The following is a 19,179-nucleotide window of genomic DNA, read 5'->3' as shown; positions in this document are numbered from 1 at the left end:
GTTTGTTCTCGACCCCTAACAACATTTAAAGGGAAAGTCGCTCCTAGCAGGCAAAGCGGGGAGGACTTTGCGGCTGTTTCTCAAGCCCGTAAAGGGAGAGTAATAATGGTAGGGGGCGTGCAGACTAGCTCTTTCCTTGCCCAATCAAGTGTACAGGAAGATGTCCTTTCACCAATAAAAATAAAGTTCGCTTTCCAGAGGCGGGAGGGTGAGCCACTGCTCCGAAGCGACATTTGAGGCGAGGGCAGAGAATGATTAGAGGGAGGACCAACCCGGGAAAAGGGGCGGGGAGAAGGTGGGAGCAAGTTTGAGCGGCGGCTGGCCAGGCCAGTGGAGGGGGAGGACTGTGTTCCTGTTGTAGTGTCTCTCGCCAATCAGGAAGGCCAGAGGGTGGGCGGGGCAGGGAAGGGGTGGGAAGAGCTCGCAGCACAGCCGGGCGGCCGTCGGGCTTTGGGAGAGAGCGAGAGAGAAATCCGGTTAAAATCAGAGTCGGAGGGAGGTTTAACCAAAGATCGGTTCCGTTCGGATTATTCCTTAAAGGGGACGCGCCATTGTCAAGAGAACGGAGCCAGGGGCCCGAGGGCGGGGACTGGCGGCGCTGGAGGAGCGAGGCAGCTGTACTAGGACTGGGGAAGGGTAGGTGTTGACTAGGGAAAGGCGCTTCATTTCACTTTCTCTTCCAGCTCGGGGGCAGGCGCCGGGATGCCCGCCGCCGGCAGCCCAGCCTGGGCGGGAGACGAGGTGGTCGGCCCTCGCCAGCTGCCCTTCCTGGTGGGCGCTGTGGGGAGGCGGTCCAGGATGGCTGGCAAGCGGCGCGGCCCGGGCCGGCGCTCGTAACGGACACCAAACCGCGGCGCAACCCCAGCCTCAAACGAAAGCCCGCCCGAGCTCCGGCGGTTCCGCGGGGACCGCCGCGCGCCCAGCTCTCCCGCGCGTCCCCTTCCCCTTCCGTGCCTGGCTCTTCTCGCGCGTGCCCGGGTCCCCCTTGCTCGCCGCCTTCTCGCGCGTCCTGCTCTGCTCGCGCGCCGCCTAGCCACCGACTCGCGGTAGCCGCCCCGCGGGAAGGAAGGCGGCGGCGGCTGCAAAGGTGGAGGAAGACCGGCGACCACGGCTCAGCTGCCCCGGCTCCACCGCCCCGGCTGGGAAGGGAAGGCTGAGGAGCAAACTTAGCGCGGCGGCTGGTGGGCCCCGGCGGGCAGGGCTGCCGGGGACCGGCGGAGCGCGCCAGCCCGGCCGGGCATTGTCCGCCTTTTCCCTTGCTCTGGTCTCTCCGCCCACTGCTTGCGGCCCTGGGGAGGGGTGCGGGCGCTGTGCCCGCGCCGCCCCGGGCCGTTGGCGCACCCCGGGACCCGGAGCTTTCCGGAGCCAGGGCCAGCCCTGCGGCCACCGCCCGCGAGCTGACTCGGCCTGTGGAGTGCCTGCTGCTCTCAGTCTCGGCACCGGGCAGGGTGCCTGGGCGCTGAGCTCTTTACAACTTTTCTTTGCCGTTTGATGGAAGTTGTCGCTTCCGGGCGGCAGGTTCTTTGGGCATAGCCTGGTTTCCTGCGTTCTGGAGAGGCTGGTTTCTAGGGCGAAATGATTGATTGCTGCTGGTATTTCCTGCCATCCTAGTTTCGTTCCTCGCCACCTGAAATCGCGTTTTTATGGATTTGCAATGATATGGTTGCATTAATCTTTCCTAGGCCAAGATTTGAAAAGAAAAAACCGGGGGGGGGGGGGGGCGTTAGGGTGTGTACTGGTGAGGAACAAGAGTTCTTAGTAGAGCTGAATTTGCCCTTACCTTTGAACTGCAGAAAATATTACCTCGATTCACTGGCTGGCGTTCTTTTGGAAGGGTTGGGGAAAAAAGACACAGCAAAATAGGTTGCCGGGGTCTGTCGGATTGCGGGGGGAAAGGGGTTTTGATGGAAATAAGGTTGGTTTTATAAAATGCTGTGCTGCCTAGGAGATATCGTCTGTAAAGTTGATTCTGCTACTGAATTTATAGGCATTATAATTAGTACCAACAGCTTTTACTATTGATAAAACTAGTATAAGACGTCTTTTCATCTTGAGTATTATCACTCTGCTTAACCTGTCAATACTTGCTGAGGAAATCAGAGATAGCACATTCCTTGTTAGAGGCCTTAGTGAAGAATGTTTTCATAAGCATTCATTTTTGACAGTTTCTCCTTGTGCAATACTTTGTCGAGTACTTGCATGTGCAAGTTACAACCGTATAAACAAAGTAGCAGTGGGTGTGTTATTCTCTGGTCTTTTTTCTGCTACTCATTATCAAAAATAGCATTCCATCGTGTCTTTTCTTACACTCTGAATTATTTTGTAAAATTAGTTCTCTAAAAGAGGGAATTTTGTTGAAACATGTGACCCAGTTTTTTTTTTTTTGATTAAAGCAATCCAACTTTTTAAAGTGTTCATCGATTAATTTGCTGTCTAGTAGCTTCCGAGTGGTGTGGAACATTGTAAATTCACAGGCTCAACAGTAACAATAGAGAAACTACTTGGGAAATTGAAGGCCAATATCAGATAATGTTTGAAAGAAAAATCTATTCTTCTCACAGAATTTAGGAAATGAAGACACACAAAAACAAATTCTTTGGGTTCAAGTGATCATCCTACCCCAGACTCCGTAGTAGCCGGGACTACAGGTGGGCACGACTGCGCCTAGCTAAAATTTTTATTTTTTGTAGAGATGGTGGTTTTACCTTTTAATTTTTTATATAGACGGCTAGTCTCCAACTCCTGGCCTCAAGCGATCCTTCTGCTTTGGCCTCTCAAACTGCTGGGATTACAGACTGAGCCACCGTGCTTGGCCGTTTGTAGTAATCTTGATGGTATCTGGAATTGTTTCACCTAATATTCCTTCTTTTCTATTTTTTTCTTTGATCCATTTCTGTGATAAGGATATCAGGCAAGCAGCTAGGCATAATCTTCCTTCCCATCTCATAGTAAGTAGGCGGTTAAACCAAGTTTTTTAAAGTCTGTTTTTGTTTACTTACTAATTTATTTAAACAATAAAAGAATTTCTCAACTTTTAAAAGAGCACATATAAATAAAACATTCAGAAATAATTATCTTTGAAATATCTAGACTGTATTTCCTGAAAAAGACTTTTTCCTCTTTTGTGCTTTCTACATTGTTTTAAACACATTGTTTTATATGAACACATTTCTTGAGTTATGAACTGTTTCTTGAGATCTTTGGGAGCTAGGATTATCCTCCATTTCTGTGCAGATTCACTGCATCACCTCGGACCTTTTTAGTACCCAGTAAATGTGTTATTTTAGGTCTTTGTGACAGAAAAAAGTAATGTCCTGTAAAGGCCGCTTCAGTTATTTAATTTTTTAAATAAACACCTTTCGGAAGATTTTATACTAAAGGCCAGCAATTGGCTTACTGTTGGGGGAAGATATGTCAATCTAGAGGTTCTTTGTTTTTTTTTAATAACAAAGAATTTTGTGAACAAAATTGTGATTTGTTTATAATATCTGTTCCACAGACATCTTTTGTGATGGTGAACACATTGTCACAATTATTCAGAACTAGGTTGTATCTGTCAATAACATCTGTTGAGTATACTTTTATTTAAACAGTACTATGTAAAGTAGAATACTCAATAACATCTGTTGAGTATACTTTTATTTAAACGGTACTATGTAAAATAGAATACTCTATAACATCTGTTGAGTATACTTTTATTTAAACGGTACTATGTAAAGTAGAAACTGATGACAGAGTATTTCTGGAGATAAAGTATAACTGGATGACAGTCTTGCTCTCAATAGTTTTTTTTTTTTTTTTTTTAATTAGACCCAGAGCCAGCAAATCAGATGTATACAGTTTAGTGAGAAGGTGCAACATTAAGATTCTTAGGAAAAAGACAGTGGGTATGTCAGTGCAGTAACAAGTACAAAGTAACAGTGACACAGGATTCACGTAATTGAAATGATTGAAGTGGACAAGTTTTCATGGGTTTAGCAGATTTTAGAATATGTTTTTAAATACATTTTTTAATAAAGCAGTTTTGGGAGTAGACTGGGTTTATGTTCTCTACTAGAGCTATTTTTATGTATAAAATATTTTGGGGAGATACAGTATGTGCTCTGAATTTCAACTGTTGTTACATAGTGACAGGGATCATCCATCTGGCCCTGCTCAGATGTCACCTTGTCTGCAAGCTCTTCCTCTGTTCTCTTAATCCCAAGTGATTGTTCTTTGTTTTTACTCCTGTAAAATCCTCTTACAGTACAAGCCATGGTCTGACTTACAGTATGGCTGTGTGTATATTTCTTTTATTAGATTGTGGAGTTTGCTAAAATTAACAGAAGTTAGAGCCGTTTCATTTTTACTGTTGCCTAAAGTACTTGGGCAGTTTTAATAGCTCACCAGTATTCTGGAAAATCACTTACTGTAAAGAAGTTTAAATTTAGTTCTATTTGGGGGAAAGTGTGTATGTGTTTAAAGGAGAAAACGTTTTTCCTTATCAAAGTTTCACATGCTCGTTGTAAAATATTAATATGAAAGGAATGCATAATTTCAAAATTAAAAGTGGCTAGGCATGGTGGCTCACACCTGTAATCCCAGCACTTTGGGAGGCTGAGGCAGGAAGATGGCTTGGGCCCAGGAGTTGAAGAGCCGTCTGGGCAACATAGGGAGACTCTGACTCTATTTTTAAAAAGAAAAAGAAATGAAAAGTGTCACATAACAGTGCTCCTATCACATTGTAACATTGTTTTTTTTTTTTTTTTTTTTTAATTTATTTATTATTATTATACTTTAAGTTGTAGGGTACATGTGCATAACGTGCAGGTTTGACATTGTAACATTGTTAATGGTTGTTTATTCTTTCAGTTTTTTTTTCATTTTCTTTTTTTCTTTTTTTTTTTTTTTAACCTCTGTGTAGGACTGTCTTAAACTGTCTCTCATGTTTGCAAATTTTAGTTAGTAAATTATGTTTATTGGGAGTGGAGAAAACTAATCATTTTTTATATACTTATCTTTAAAAATAATTTCTCCAGGACTAGTAATTCCGATTCCTTTTACCTTTTCTTAGGATACAAGGCTGCCACTAGTATGTTTGTGTTCAAAATGTAGACTTCATAATCTTTGCAAAAATTGATCAAAACCTGTGTGCCTGAACAGTTTACCCCAGAATATTTTTGGAATACACACTTTAATTTCTTCTCATTTCTTGATTCTTCTTCTTCTTCTTGAGAGAGAGGATTAAAAATTGCTTTGAGACTCCCAGCAGGCACTCCTCATATTAGCCCAAGGAGAAATATAGATTTGTTCATGGTGGAATCACTCAAACGTTAGGTTGCTAATTATAAAAAGGGGGCTACAGTTTAGGCTGGTAAAGTAAGTGAGAAGAGTCTGTTGTTCCACGTGCTTCTTTAAGCTACCCCAGAGGGCAGAAAGGGTTTCCAAAGAATCCTAAATAGAAAACCCAGCTGTAAGCAGCCAGGCGGCCTAATCAGCTGAAAAAAAAAAATCTCCTTTCATTTAGAAGACTTTTGAGAACTGCACTTATAGTGTATACCATGCTAGGCATTGAGGGTAAGATTAAGTTTGTCTCTGTCACAAGTTACGAGCTCCTCTGAGCAGGAACCTTAAATAGACCGGTGCAGAGTGGAACACGTGGATTAAAGGTAGCTTAGATGAAGTGCACCCTTTGGTGAACTTATTATTCACTCATTTGTTTATTGTTCTGCATAGCCTCTTCCAAAATAGCCTAGCACACAAACCTGGTCTTCCATGGAGGTGGGTTAAGGTCCATGGAACCTGTTGAATTAAACTTGTTAGCTTAGAATTGTTTTTTGGGATTGCAAACACTGCTGTTGCTGTGGGGCAAAATATTTCTGAAATTCTGCAAACGTAGTTGTGTCTTTCCTTATGCTTTACAGAAATCATGCATTTCAAAGAATATTGTGAGACTACATTGGTATCCTAGCAAATAACTCATATTTTGCTGACATAGTAGTAATACATTCTTTTAAGCTCAGAATGCTATAATAAATAGATGTCTTTACCAGGATTTGTGCTTTTTGTTATGAAAAATCATTGGCTGGACATGGTGGCTCACACCTGTAGTCCCAGCACTTTGGGACACCGAGGTGGGCGGATCACTGAGGTCAGGAGTTCGAGACCAGCCTGGCCAACATAGTGAAACCCCGTCTCTACTTAAAATACAAAAAATTAGCCGGGTGTGGTTGCACACAGCTGTAGTCCCAGGTACTCTGGAGTCTAAGGCAAGATAATTGCTTGAACCCAGGAGGCGGAAGTTACAGTGAGCCAAGATCACGCCACTGCGCTCCAGCCTAGGTGACAGGGCAAGAGTCCATCTCCCAAAAAAAAAAAAAAATTATTTGTATTAAAATTCAATGTGAAATATGTTTAACTTTGACAAAATAGACCCCCACCACTCTCCTTCCCCCATTCAATCTTTATATTTGTGGGGGAAAGATTGGAGTGTTAAGAAAGGGACCATGTAACACTGTCAGTGATGGCGTCAACTGGGCCAGGAATAATGTCTGACAGAGGGGTAGTAGGTCCTGTGGAATTTGACCATAATGCAGCAGTTTTGATTTAAGTTTTGTGAAGAGTTAGAATTTTAAAGTGACAGCTTTTTGAAATATAATTCATATGCCATATAATTTGCCTATTAAAAAGGTACAATTCAGTGGTGTTTAGTATATTTGTGTACCATAATCTCAATTAATTTTAGAACTTTTTCATCCCATCCCCACCCCATCCCCAGCCCTAGGCAACCACTGATCTATATTCTTTGTTTATACATTTGCCTATTTTGGATAGTCTATATAAATAAAAAGTAACATTTTATTAAATGTACATTCCTGTGTAACTTGTTCCCTCTCAATGTGTATAAGTATTGTGAATAGATTCAAGTACATCATTCCTTGATGTGGGTAGCTCCAAGTTTAGAAAGGTACTTATTTGTGTATTTATTTGATACAGTGTCTCACTCTGTTTCCCAGGCTGGAGTGCAGTGGCACAATCATGGCTCACTGTAGCCTCTACCAGCTGGGCTCAAGTGATCCTCTCACCTCAGTCCCCTGAGTAGCTGGAACCACAGGCATGTACCACCACACCTGGCTATTTTTTGTAGAAAGAGGATCTTGCCGTGTTGCCTAGGCTGATCTTGAATTCCTAGGCTGAAGCCATCTGCCTGCCTTAGCCTCCCAAAGTGCTGGAAATACAGGCATGAGCCACCGTAGAAAGGTTTTAAGAGAAAATTTAACCCATCGTTATTCTACTTAAGCCTGGAGAATAATAGGAAAATATTTCTTTTTTTTTCCTATGAAAATGATTAGACTGATTCTGGTAACACTTCCTTATACTAACATAATCATTTGATGACTCTCTTCAAGTAAACAATTTAGGTTTCAAGTTCTGTAGACTGGACTCAAATAAAGGGCAATACTTTAAAGGAAGTTAAGAGTACTTAGTTCTAATCGTTGATGAATGTGATGTGACATTTGCCCCTTACTGGTTAAAAAATAGTCCTTCTTAGATTGATCATGATGGATTTGTAATACTCTTGCGTATTGCTGGTGACCTGGTAGACCCTTAAGAAGTGCTTATTGATTGGCTGATCACTATGATCAGCAGATATTTTCATCAGCTTGACTAGTCTTTATCATCCATCTTATAATAATAATAGCTAAATCTGTTGACTACTTGCTAAGGAGTGTGATAAGTAATTTATATGTACTATCTTTTAAGGTAGGAGGATGCAGTTTACATTTCGAGAAATTTCTGTAGTTGTCTCTGTTGATTATACTTTTATAGGCTTCTGATCATTGCTTTGTCTTTTTTTAAGACTATTTTGAGTGACTATTTTTGATCAAACCTAAGACACTTTGATGCTGGTGCTTTCTTCATCTTTCCAGGAGGAATCACCCAAACGTTTTCACCAACTACGTCCTGCCATTGGATGACAGTAGTTGTAAGATACACCTCTGTTTCAGCGTCCATGCTTCAGAAAGGTTAAAGTGTTGTTGTTAAGAACATCTGAAAGTTGATGAAAAAGGAACATTAATGTGTTTACTTACTGCAGTGCAGCCTTGCTTTTTAGGATATAAACCATTTGTATGTTCTTTATTGCCTGAACGAATTTCAGTGTAATATTTACACTTCTCAGAATTCCTCATTTTGTTCTTCTTTTTTTTTTTTTGGTAGGTCTCTTCATTTCAGGGTAAGCTTCAGATGTGATTTAATTTAATTCAATAGTAAAGAATGCTGGAAAGATAATTTGTAATTTTATTTTTCCATTTTAGAACTTAAGATGGGTTTTGCCATCTATAATACTAATAATATAATATTAGTTTGGTGAATGTACATCTTAATAAATGTACATTCCTGTGTAACTTGATCCCTCTCAATGTGTATAAATACTTTGAGTAGATTCAAATACATCATCCCTTGATGTATGTAGATCCAAGTTTAGAAAGGCGTTTATTTATTTTTTTGACATAGAGTCTTGCTCTGTTGCCCAGGCTGGAGTGCAGTGGTGCAATCACGGCTCACTGTTGCCTCTACCAGCAGGGCTCATGTGACTATCAAGTGAATGACTATCAAAAATAGTCATTCAAAATAATCTTAAAAAGACAAAGACTTGCTAGCCTATAAAAGTATAAAGTATAGTTAATGGAAACAATTACAGAAAATTCTCAAAATATAACCTGCATCCTCCTATCTTAAAAGATGGTACATATCCATTATTAATACTTATCACCTTACTTATTAAGTAGTCAATAGATATAGTGACATTCGTATGTGTGGGATGTCGGTGAACTCACAATAATTTATTTGCAAAAGGAACTTCAGCCAATTAGTGTACTCAGCCAGCAATATGCAGACAATCATATTTTGTTTGTGTGTTGGTGAAACCATTCCTTTCTAAATCATGTCTGCTTTTGGGGGTTGATTTGCTTATTACTTTATTGTTAACTGTTATCTCTTTGTTTGCTCTCATTTTGTTTGCTCTCATTATGCCTGCCCATAGTAGTCTCCTCTTTCTAATTCAATGTTTTTCGGTATACTGTGGGAACAGAACCCAATACAGTACTTGTTGAATGGTGGATAAAAATGATGGCATGTTCCTCTGGGTGAGGAACCAAAAGACTTCCTGTGCATGGAGCTTTAGTGCTAGGGACTTGTTTTTTACTGCTTAGAGGACTTGTACTTTTTTTCTGGTTTTTGACTCTGTTTTGGCTAAGTGATGCTTCTGTATAGCCGAGGGTGGTATTAACAGGATGGTAGATACTACCTTGTGGGTGGTTAACGTCCTCTGAATAGTGAACCTTTAAAAATTGTCTTGTTACATCTAACCAAGTGGATGGAGAAGAACTGTTTTTCCTGTTAGAATGACTTGCTAGTCTACTTCTTGTAAGAACCATCAAAACCCTAAGCGTGTATACCAGGATACTTAGATGTACTGGTATATTGTTTGTTACAATATAATTCAAAAAGCAGAAATTAAAAGTCTTAAAGCACTATGAGATTACATGTAAAATAGCCAGATGTGTCTATTACTTAAATATTTTTATTTAAACTGGATCTTAATCTGTTTTCTTTGAGGTAAAATTATCTTTATAGATTACTTTTTCTGTATTTGTGTTGATAGAATTTAGACCATGTTTTGTATGTAATATTCCTGACACTTCTGAGCCCTTAATATACTTTCAATAAATACTAGTTATAGTTTGTCATGCATTTTTTCATTGTTTCACTTTTTCCTGCCTTAGAGTTAATGTTTTTGGAGCTAGAATGTCCTTAGGAATCATACAGTAGAATTTCTGCATTTTATAGATGAGAATGAGGTTGTGACTTGTTTAGAATTGTTTTTTTTCTGCAGATGTAGATTTGAAAGGAAATAACAAAAAACGAACAAAAAAAATAATTGTGCTTTTGATTCTTAGTTTAGTATTTTTCTTGTTCTAACATTTTTCCTGTTCTAATGTTCTTCCCCAAGTAAAAATTTTAAGGGATGGATAGTAGTTTGGAATTTTGTAGCCTCTGTAACAGAGGTCTGCAAAAATTTTATTTCGGCAGTATAAAAAATTGAGTCTTCATTCCCAGTATGTGTATGCTTATTTATTGTAAACTAGATACTATAAATTATGCTCATAATAAGACATTAACCCAGGCGTGGTGGCTCACACCTGTAATTCCAGCACTTTGGGAGGCCAAGGCGGGCAGATCACCTGAGGTTGGGAGTTCGAGACCAGCCCGACCAATGTGGAGAAACCCTGTCTCTACTAAAAATACAAGATTAGCCAGACGTGGTAGCACATGCCTGTAATCCCAGCTACTCAGGAGGCTGAGGCAGGAGAATTGCTTGAACCTGGGAGGTGGAGGTTGCGGTCAGCTGAGATTGCACCATTGCACTCCAGCCTGGGCAACAAGAGCAAAAATTCCATCTCAAAAAAAAAAAAAAAAAAAAGACATTAACAAAAAACAATGTGATAAGGATGAAAAACATTTTTGAATAATTTAAAATGTATTAGTTCCATGTTTTTGATCCCACTTAAAATATTAGTAATTTGTAAAATAAGAAAAATGTGATTGAATGTCACCACTTAAAAAAATTTTTTTTTTTTATCTGAAGTATTTATCAACTCGTGGGAAGTTGTGAGAATAGTACAGGGAGTCCTGTGTCACCTTCATTCAGCTTCTCCCAGTTGTAACATCTTACGTAAGATAACATATTAATAACCTTAGACTAGGAAACTGATACAATATTGTTAATATTCAGATTTCATGTTTTTAATGCGCTCACTTATATGTATATGCGTGTGTACAGTTCTGTGCAATTTGATAAAATTTTTGTAGATGCCTTTAGATGCATATGTACAGGTAGATTTGTATCACTGCCATCACCACAGTCAAGATATAGAACCACCACTGCCAAGAAACTCCCTCATGAAGCGCAAGGTTCCCTCCTACCTCCTTTTCCCTATTTACTGGCAGCCACTAATTTTCTTTTTACTCTGTCATTTTGAGAATGTCTCATAAATGGAATCATACTGTATGTAACCTTTTGCGATTGACTTTTTCACTCAGTATAAAGTCCTAGAAAACCACCCAACCTATCTCACGCAATAGCTCATTTCTTCTTATTGCTGAGTAGTATTTATTGTATGAAGGTAGCACAGTACATAGTTTAACTCTTCACCTGCTGAAGAACATAAGAGCTATTTCCAGGTTTTGGCCGTTAACTACAAAGCTGCTGGGAATATTTATGTACAGTTTTTAGGTTTTCATTTGTCTGGGATGAATGACCAAGAGTGCAATTGCTGGGTCATATTGTAAGTGTATGTTTAGTTATGTAAGAAACTGCCAGACTATTTTCCAAAGTGGCTATATGTTTTCACCAGCAATAAATGGAAAGTTACATTTCGTATTAAAGTTTCTCTATATCCTTTCCAGCATTTCATATTATCATTATTTTATATTTTAACGGTTCTAATAGTATTGTAGTGATAATATTGTGGTTTTAATATGCCTTTCCCTAAATTAACTGTTTCCCTAAGGGGCAGATGGGATTGTTTTTTAGTGTAGAGTTTTGAGGATTCTTTATATATTCTAGGTAGAAGTTCTTTGCCAGTTATGTGGTGTGTAAACATTTTCTCTGCATCTGAAACTTGTCTTTTTATCCTCTTAATAGATCTTTCACAGAACAAAACTTTTGCATTTTCATATAGTCATCTGTTATTTATTTTTTTTGAAACAGGGTCTAACTCTGTTACTCAGGCTGGACTGCAGTGATACAATCATGGTTCACTGCAGCCTCTACCTCCTGTCAAGTGATCTTCCCACCTCAACCTCCAGAGTAGCTGAGACTACAGGCCTGCACCACCACCATGCCCAGCTAATTTTGTTTTTGTTTTTGGTAGAGACAGGGCCTCGCTGTGTTGTCCAGGCTGGTCTTGAACTCCTGGCTTCAAGCAGTCTTCCTGCCTCAGCCTCCCAAAGTGTTGTGATTACAGGTGTGAGCCACTGTGCTGAGCCATGTAATGCATTAATCAATTTTTTTCTTTTACGAATTGTACCTTTTTTTTTTTTTTTGAGACAGAGTCTCACTGTGTCGCCCAGGCTGGAGTGCAATGATTCGTTCAACCTCCGCCTCCCGGGTTCAAGTGATTCTCCTGCCTCAGCCTCCTGAGTAGCTGGGATTACAGGCGCCCGCCACCACACCCAGCTAATTTTTGTATTTTTAGTAGAAACAGTGTTTCACCATGTTGGTCAGGCTAGTCTCGAACTCCTGACCTTGTAATCTGCCTGCCTCGGCCTCCCGAAGTGCTTGGATTACAGATGTGAGCTACTACAACCGACCGAATTGTACTTTTTGTGTCAAGTCTATGGACTCTTCAGCCAGTCCTAGGTCCTGAAGATTTTCGCCTTTTTTCTTCTGAAAGTTTTATGTTTTACAAAATAATCACTTTTTTACCTTATAATTTTTGATAAAGCACTAATATTGGTAACAGAGCAATTGCCAGCTCTGCCGTTTTCGTTCTGCTTGCTTGTATTTTTTTCTTTATTTTTGATGTATTAATAATATGCATAATATGTCCTTCTTTGTAAAAATATTTTAAGGATCCATTTGTCCGTTTGTGAGTGCTGTGATAATTCAAATGAGATCTGCAAATCTACTTAGTTGGGCACCCGTAAGCTGCAATGTGTTGCAGTATACCAGAAGGGAATGAATGAGAGGACATCACAAGCCATCCCTCAGGGTGTGCAGCTGCCACCTTTCCTTTAGGAAACATTTATGTACTGTATTCATTGTCAGGAAAATAAACCCCCCTGAGTATTTTAAGCTAGAAGAGGTTTAATGCAAGGTATTAGGTGCTTACTGAATTAGTAGAAGGGCCAAGCAGCAGGTTTTAAGGTGGACTGCCACATTTGACTCCAAATCAATCAGAGGTTACCCACAAGGAGAGCTCTGAGGGCACCGCTGGGGCCGTGCTGGAATCTGGAGCTTGTGCTGTTGCTGTCCTTGCCTCTGGATACTCTAGAGACTGGAGAATGGACCCGTAGCTGCAATCCAGGATTAGGAAGTTGGGTGAAGAAGCCTCTACTGCTGCCACCACTACCACACTGCTTCCCATCACCCAAGATGAGAAAACCCATGCTGTCCATTAGGTTTTCAAAACTTGCTCATCTTATAAATGGAAAGTTTGTACCCGTTCACAAATATTTCCCCTTTTCTCCCACCCACCGGTTCCGGCAACACCATTCTACTCTGTTACTCTGAGTTTGGCTTTTTAAATTTTAGATTCCATGTATTAGTGAGATCATGCAGTATTTGTCTTTTTGTGTTTGATTTATTTTACTTAGCATAATGTCCTCCAGGTTCATCCATGTTGTTGCAAATGGCAAGATGTTCTTCTTTTTTAAGGCTGAATAATAATCTGTTGTGTGTGTGTGCATGATATGGTTTGGCTCTGTGTCCCCACCCAAATCTCACGTCGCATTGTAATCCCCAGTGTTGGGGGAGGGACTTGGTTTGAGGTGATTGGATCGTGGGGTCCGATTTCCCCTTTGTTCTTCTTATGATAGTGAGTGAGTTCTCAGAAGATCTGGCTGTCGTCATTTGAAAGTGTGTAGCACATCCCCCTTCCCTCTCTCTTTGCTGCTGGCCATGTGAAGGCTGTGCGTGCTTCCTCTTCACCTTCTGCCGTGATTGTAAGTTTTCTAAGGCTTACCTGGAAGCAGAAACCTGTACAGCTCGCAGAATTACGAGCCTTAAATCTCTCTTCTCTGTAAATTACTCAGTCTCAGGTATGTCTTCTAGCAGTGTGAGAACAGACTAATACAGTGGAGATATATATAAAATATATTATATATATAATAGATAGATATATATTATGATTTCTTTATCCATTGATCTTTTTTTAACATCCAGATACATAATTTTAATTAATTGAAAAACATTAAATCTATGGAAATCCATGAATCTACAGAAGAAAATGCTCATTTGACATCATTTAAGGTGACTTTTAAATCAACTCCTTACTTTGAAAACTGGTATTTAAAGGTAAAGAATTAAGCCTTTGTACTACTTGGTGAATGTCTTGACAAAAAAAAGAAAAAAGAATGAAGCCTTTGTTCTGACTTCCTAGCACTGATGATTTTTGAGGAATTTAAATTGTATTGTATGTGATATTGTTTCAATTGAGTAGGTAAATCTTCTTGGTTTTTGAGATGCATCCTGTGAGCCTGTTCTCGGTTCTTCCTATTCAAGGCCCCCTGTGGCTGCGTGGACCATGGCTCTTTGCTTTGCTCTAGCTGAGATATCGGAGCTGGTTGGAGGTGGGTGATGTTGGGAAGGCCAACAGCCTCAAAGCCCTCCTGCATCACATCCCTGTACAAGGTCCTCTGAGTAGGCAACAGGCTTGCCCATTCTACTTAGTGAAGTATACCGGCATGTCCCCAAAAGTCACTGATTTTTTCTTTAACAGCCTGGCTGTTAAGGAAACAGCTGTCATCATCTGACCTCTTTTATTTGTGTCCTGAAGAAAGGTAAAAGTCTCAGGAGTGTGGATTCTGACTAGCCCCTGCAGCTTCTCAGGGAACAGAGATTGTAGCCATTGTGTATAGTTCCTCACAAACCAAACTCACAACAGCACGTTATGGCTATTGTGAATAATGCCACAATGAACATGGTGGTACAGATAATTCTCTGAGATTGTGATATTATTTACTTTGGATATATACAGTAGTGGAATTGCTGGATCATTTGGCAATTATATTTTTAATTTTTTGAGGAACCTCCACACTGTTTTCCAAGATGACTGTGTGAATTTACATTCCCACCAACGTACGCAAGTGTTCCCTTTTCTCCACATCCTCACCAACACTTGTTATAGTTTGTCTTTTTGATAGTAGCCATTCTGGATGTGAGATACCTCATTGTGGTTTTTGTATGTCTTCCTTTGGAAAAATACCTATTCTGTACCTTGCCCATTTTTAAATTGGGCTTTTTTACTGTTGTTATTGAGTTGTATGAATTCCTTATATATTCCGAAAAATTAACCTCTGTTTGGATATATGGTTTGTAAATATTTTCTCCCATTTTGGGGTCTTTTCATTTTGTTGTTTCCTTAGTTGTGCAGAAACTTGTTAGTTTGACATAGTCCCACTTGTTTTGCTTTGTTGCCTTTGTTTTTGTTGTCAAATCCAAAAAAAAAAAAAAAAAGAAATCATTGCCAAGACCAGTGTCATGGAGCTTCCCCCCTATGCTTTTTCTAGTAGTTTTATGGTTTCAGGTCTTATGTTTAAGTCTTTAATCCATTTTGAATTGATATATGTGTATGTGTAACATAAGGATCCAATTTCATTCTTCTGCATGTAACTATCCAGTTTCCCCGAACCATTATTGAGGAGACTGTCCTTTCCCCCTTGTATATTTTTGGCACCTTTGTTGAAAATTAGTTTACTGTATATTTATGGGTTTATTTCTGGGCTATTTTGTACTATTGGTCTCTACCTGTTTTTATGCCAATCCCATACTGCTTTGATTGCTATAGCTTTGTAATGTGGTTCAAAATTAGGAAGTGTGATACCTTCAGTTTTGTTGTTTTTGGTCAAGATTGCTTTAGCTATTTGGGGCCCTTTGTGGTTCCATATGAATTTTAGAATTCCTTTTCCTGGCTGAGCATGGTGGCTCACGCCTGTAATCCCAGCACTTTGGGAGGCTGAGGTGGGGGGATCACGAGGTCAGGAGTTCAAGAGCAGCTTGGCCAACATGGTGAAACCCTGTCTCTACTAAAAAATACAAAAATTAGCCGGGCATGGTGGTGTGCGCCTGTAATCCCAGCTACTCGGGAAGCTGAGGCAGGAGAATTGCTTGACCCAGGGGGTGGAGGTTCCAGTGAGCCGAGATGGTGCCACTGCACTCCAGCCTGGGCAACAGAGCAAGACTCCATCATGCTCTGGGGACAAAAAAAAAATTGTTTTTCCTATTTCTGTGAAAAATGCCATTGGAATTTTAATAGGGATTACCCCAAATCTATAGATTGCTTTTAGTAGTATGGACATTTCTACAAAATAATATTCTTTTAATTCATTAACATGGGATATTTTTCTGTGTATTTGTGTCATCTTCAATTTCTTTCATGTACATCTCTATCCCTTCCTTGTTTAAATTTATTCCTAAGTATTTTATTCTTTTTGATGTTGTAAACAGGATTGTTTTCTTTTACAGATAGTTCATTGTTAATGTATAGAAATGCAGTTAATTTTTTTTCTATATATTTTTTTTGAAACAGGGTCTCACTCTGTTGTTCAGACTGTAGCACAGTGGTATGATCATGGCTCACCGGAGCCTTGACCTCCTGGGCTCAAGTGATCCTCCTGTGTCAGCCTCTCATGTAGCTGGGACTATAGGCACACACCATCATACCCGGCTAACCTTTTGATTTTTTGTAGAGATAAGGTCTCACTTTGTTGTACAGGCTGGTCTTGAATTCCTGGATTCAAGCGATCCTCCTGCCTTGACCTCCTAAAGTCCTTGGATTACAGGTGTGAGCCACTGTGCCTGGCTTCAATTAATTTGTGTTTGTTGATTTTGTATCCTGCAACTTAACTGAATTTATTTTATTTTATTTATTTGTTTGCTTATTTGTTTGTTTGTTTATTTTTGAGATGGAATCTTGCTCTGTCGCCCAGGCTGGAGTTAAGTGGCACAATCTCAGCTCACTGTAACCTCCACTTCCTGGGTTCAAGTTATTCGCCTGCTTCAGCCTCCTGAGTAGTTGGGATTACAGGCACCTGCCACCATGCCGAGCTTAATTTTTATATTTTTAATGGAGACGGGGTTTCACCATATTGGCCAGGGCGATCTGGAACGCCTCACCTCACGTGAGCCAGCTGCCTTATACTCGCAAAGTGCTGGGATTACAGGTGTGAGCCACAAAGTCCAGCCTGAATTCATTTGTTAGTTTAATTTTTTTTGGTGGAATCTTTAGGGTTTCCTATATATAAGATTATATAATTTAAAAACATACAGTTTTACTTCAGCCTTTCCTATATGGACTTCTAGTATGTGTCAAATGGAAGTAGTAAGAGTGGGTACCCTTTTCTTGGCTGATCTTAGAGGAAAACCTTTAAGCTTTTCAGTGTTTAGTATGACCTTAGCTGTGAGCTTGTCATATATGGCCTTAGTAAAGCTCAAATTTTAACTTTAAGATAACAAATACATGTAATCTTCTAGGATTTTCTTTTCACTCATTGCCTTGATCATCTTACTTTTAAGGGGTACATGTACTCCACTTTGAATTTAATACATTTTGAATGATTAAGTGTTAGGAACATAGATCTGGTATGATTTTTTTTCCAAGTTTTTTTTTAAGAGACAAGGTCTCACTCTGTCACCCAGGCTGGAGTACAGCGGTGTGAACAGAGCTCACTGCAGCCTGGAACTCCTGGGATCAAGCGATCTTCCTGCCTCAGTCTCCCGAGTAGCTGGGACTGCAGTTGCATGTCATCATGTCCAGGTAAGTTTTACATTTTTTGTAGAGACAGAGTCTTGGTAAGCTGCCCAGCCTGGTCTCAAACTCCTGGCCTCAAGCAATCCTCCTGCCTCAGCCTCTCAAAGCGCTTGGAATTATAGGCATGAGCCACCTTGCCTGGCCTCCAAGTATTTAAATTTATCCAAAATTTCTGAAACCGTATCTTTTTTTTTTTTCTTTTTTTACAAATATGTACAAATGTAAAATGTTGTTGTTTGGGGGAAACACTCATCAAATTCAGTCAACATAATTCTTTCCTTACTGTTAGGACCTGAGCCTTGTCACTGTTTAACACCTGCGTTTTTCCTAGCTTTCCCTGGAGAATAGTATAAAAGGTTGGGTCTTTTCCTAGAACCATGCTTTTGTGCCAGAAGTCATATAGCCAGAGTCATCATTATTTTGGTATATTTTTGTTGAAAATAATTAAAGCTTGATTTGTTTTATTGTATACTTTGGATTTTATTCCTGGATGGAGCAACTTTTGGCACAAAACTAAAAATGAGACATGCAAAAATTCTTGCAAAGACTAGTTTTATATGGTCTGTGATGGTGATCAATTTAAAATCCAATAAAATAAGTTGTATGAAAAATTTTAGTGTGTGTTCATGTGCATTTTTCCAGTGAGAGGTTTGTGGTTTTTATCAGATTCTCAGGGCAGGGCCCAGGACACAGGAAAGATTAAAAATGGCTCCTCTAGAGGCATAAGTTACATCAAAGACATTTGCCAAACCACTTCAACACCAAAGCTTCTGCCATCTGTCACATACCCTCTCCCTGATTTCCATCCTGTGTCTGTAACCTTTCCTTAGGAACATTAAAAGTATAATTTATTGTTACCCAAGTGTTTAGGAATGGGCCAAGAAGCAACACAAGAGTTCATTATTAGAGGAGAAGGGACACTTGGAAGTCAGTTATATTACCCTAGTAATCATTTTTTAAGAAGGATGTTAATACATTCACATATGGTTGATGGGATCCTGCAAAACAATAGGCTCAATGTGTCAAGATACGTTAAAATGTTCGTAATCTTGAGGGCAATATATTAAACTTTGGGGAATGTCTTTGTCAGTTCTGGCTGCAGTAACGAAATCCCATAGACTGGATGGTTCATAAACAATAGAAATTAATTTCTCATAGTTCTGGCAGCTGGGAGTCTGAGATCTGCATGCCAGCATGGTTGGATGCTGGTGAGGACCCTCCTCCAGGTTGCAGACTTTGGACTTCTCTGTGCATCCTCACTTGGTGGAAACAGAGCTAGTGAGCTCTTTTGCCTCTCCTGATTTGGGCACTGATCCTATTCATGAGGGCTCTACCCTCATAACCTAATTACTTCCCTCAGGCCCCACCACCTGTCATCACTTTGGGCAGAGATGTAGCCATACGCCTAACAATGGGCATACATTCTGAGAAAGGTGTCCTTAGTGATTTCTATCATTGTGCGAACATCATAGAATGTACTTACTCAAAACCAAGATGGTACAGTTTGTTACACATCTAGGCTGTATGATATAGTCTCTTGCTCCTAGGCTACAAACCTTTACAACATGTTACTGTACTGAACACTGTAGGCAATTGTAACAAATAAGTATTTCTATGTTTAGATACTTGTTTAAATACTTTTCTATGTTTAGATACTTTCTTG

General features: G+C 39.9%; 1 protein-coding gene across 8 annotated transcripts in view; it reads left to right on the top strand.

The window, feature by feature from the left end:
• The first annotated feature begins 398 nt into the window (after positions 1-398).
• FRYL (FRY like transcription coactivator) overlaps positions 399-19,179 on the top strand; it is a 285,578-nt gene continuing 266,797 nt past the window's right edge. For 4 of the 8 annotated variants that reach the window (XM_031664443.1, XM_031664442.1, XM_031664439.1 and 1 more), the window contains exon 1: positions 401-636. The gene's annotated coding sequence lies outside the window, so the exon portion shown is untranslated. Of the gene's footprint in view, positions 637-17,404; positions 17,523-19,179 lie in introns of those variants that run through there. The other 4 variants (XM_031664440.1, XM_031664431.1, XM_031664438.1 and 1 more) reach the window with 3 other exon arrangements.

This window comes from Papio anubis, chromosome 3, assembly GCF_008728515.1.
Source record: "Papio anubis isolate 15944 chromosome 3, Panubis1.0, whole genome shotgun sequence".
NCBI lineage: Eukaryota > Metazoa > Chordata > Mammalia > Primates > Cercopithecidae > Papio > Papio anubis.
The sequence above is the reverse complement of the archived record's forward strand: the minus strand, read 5'-3'. Positions and strand labels throughout refer to the sequence as shown.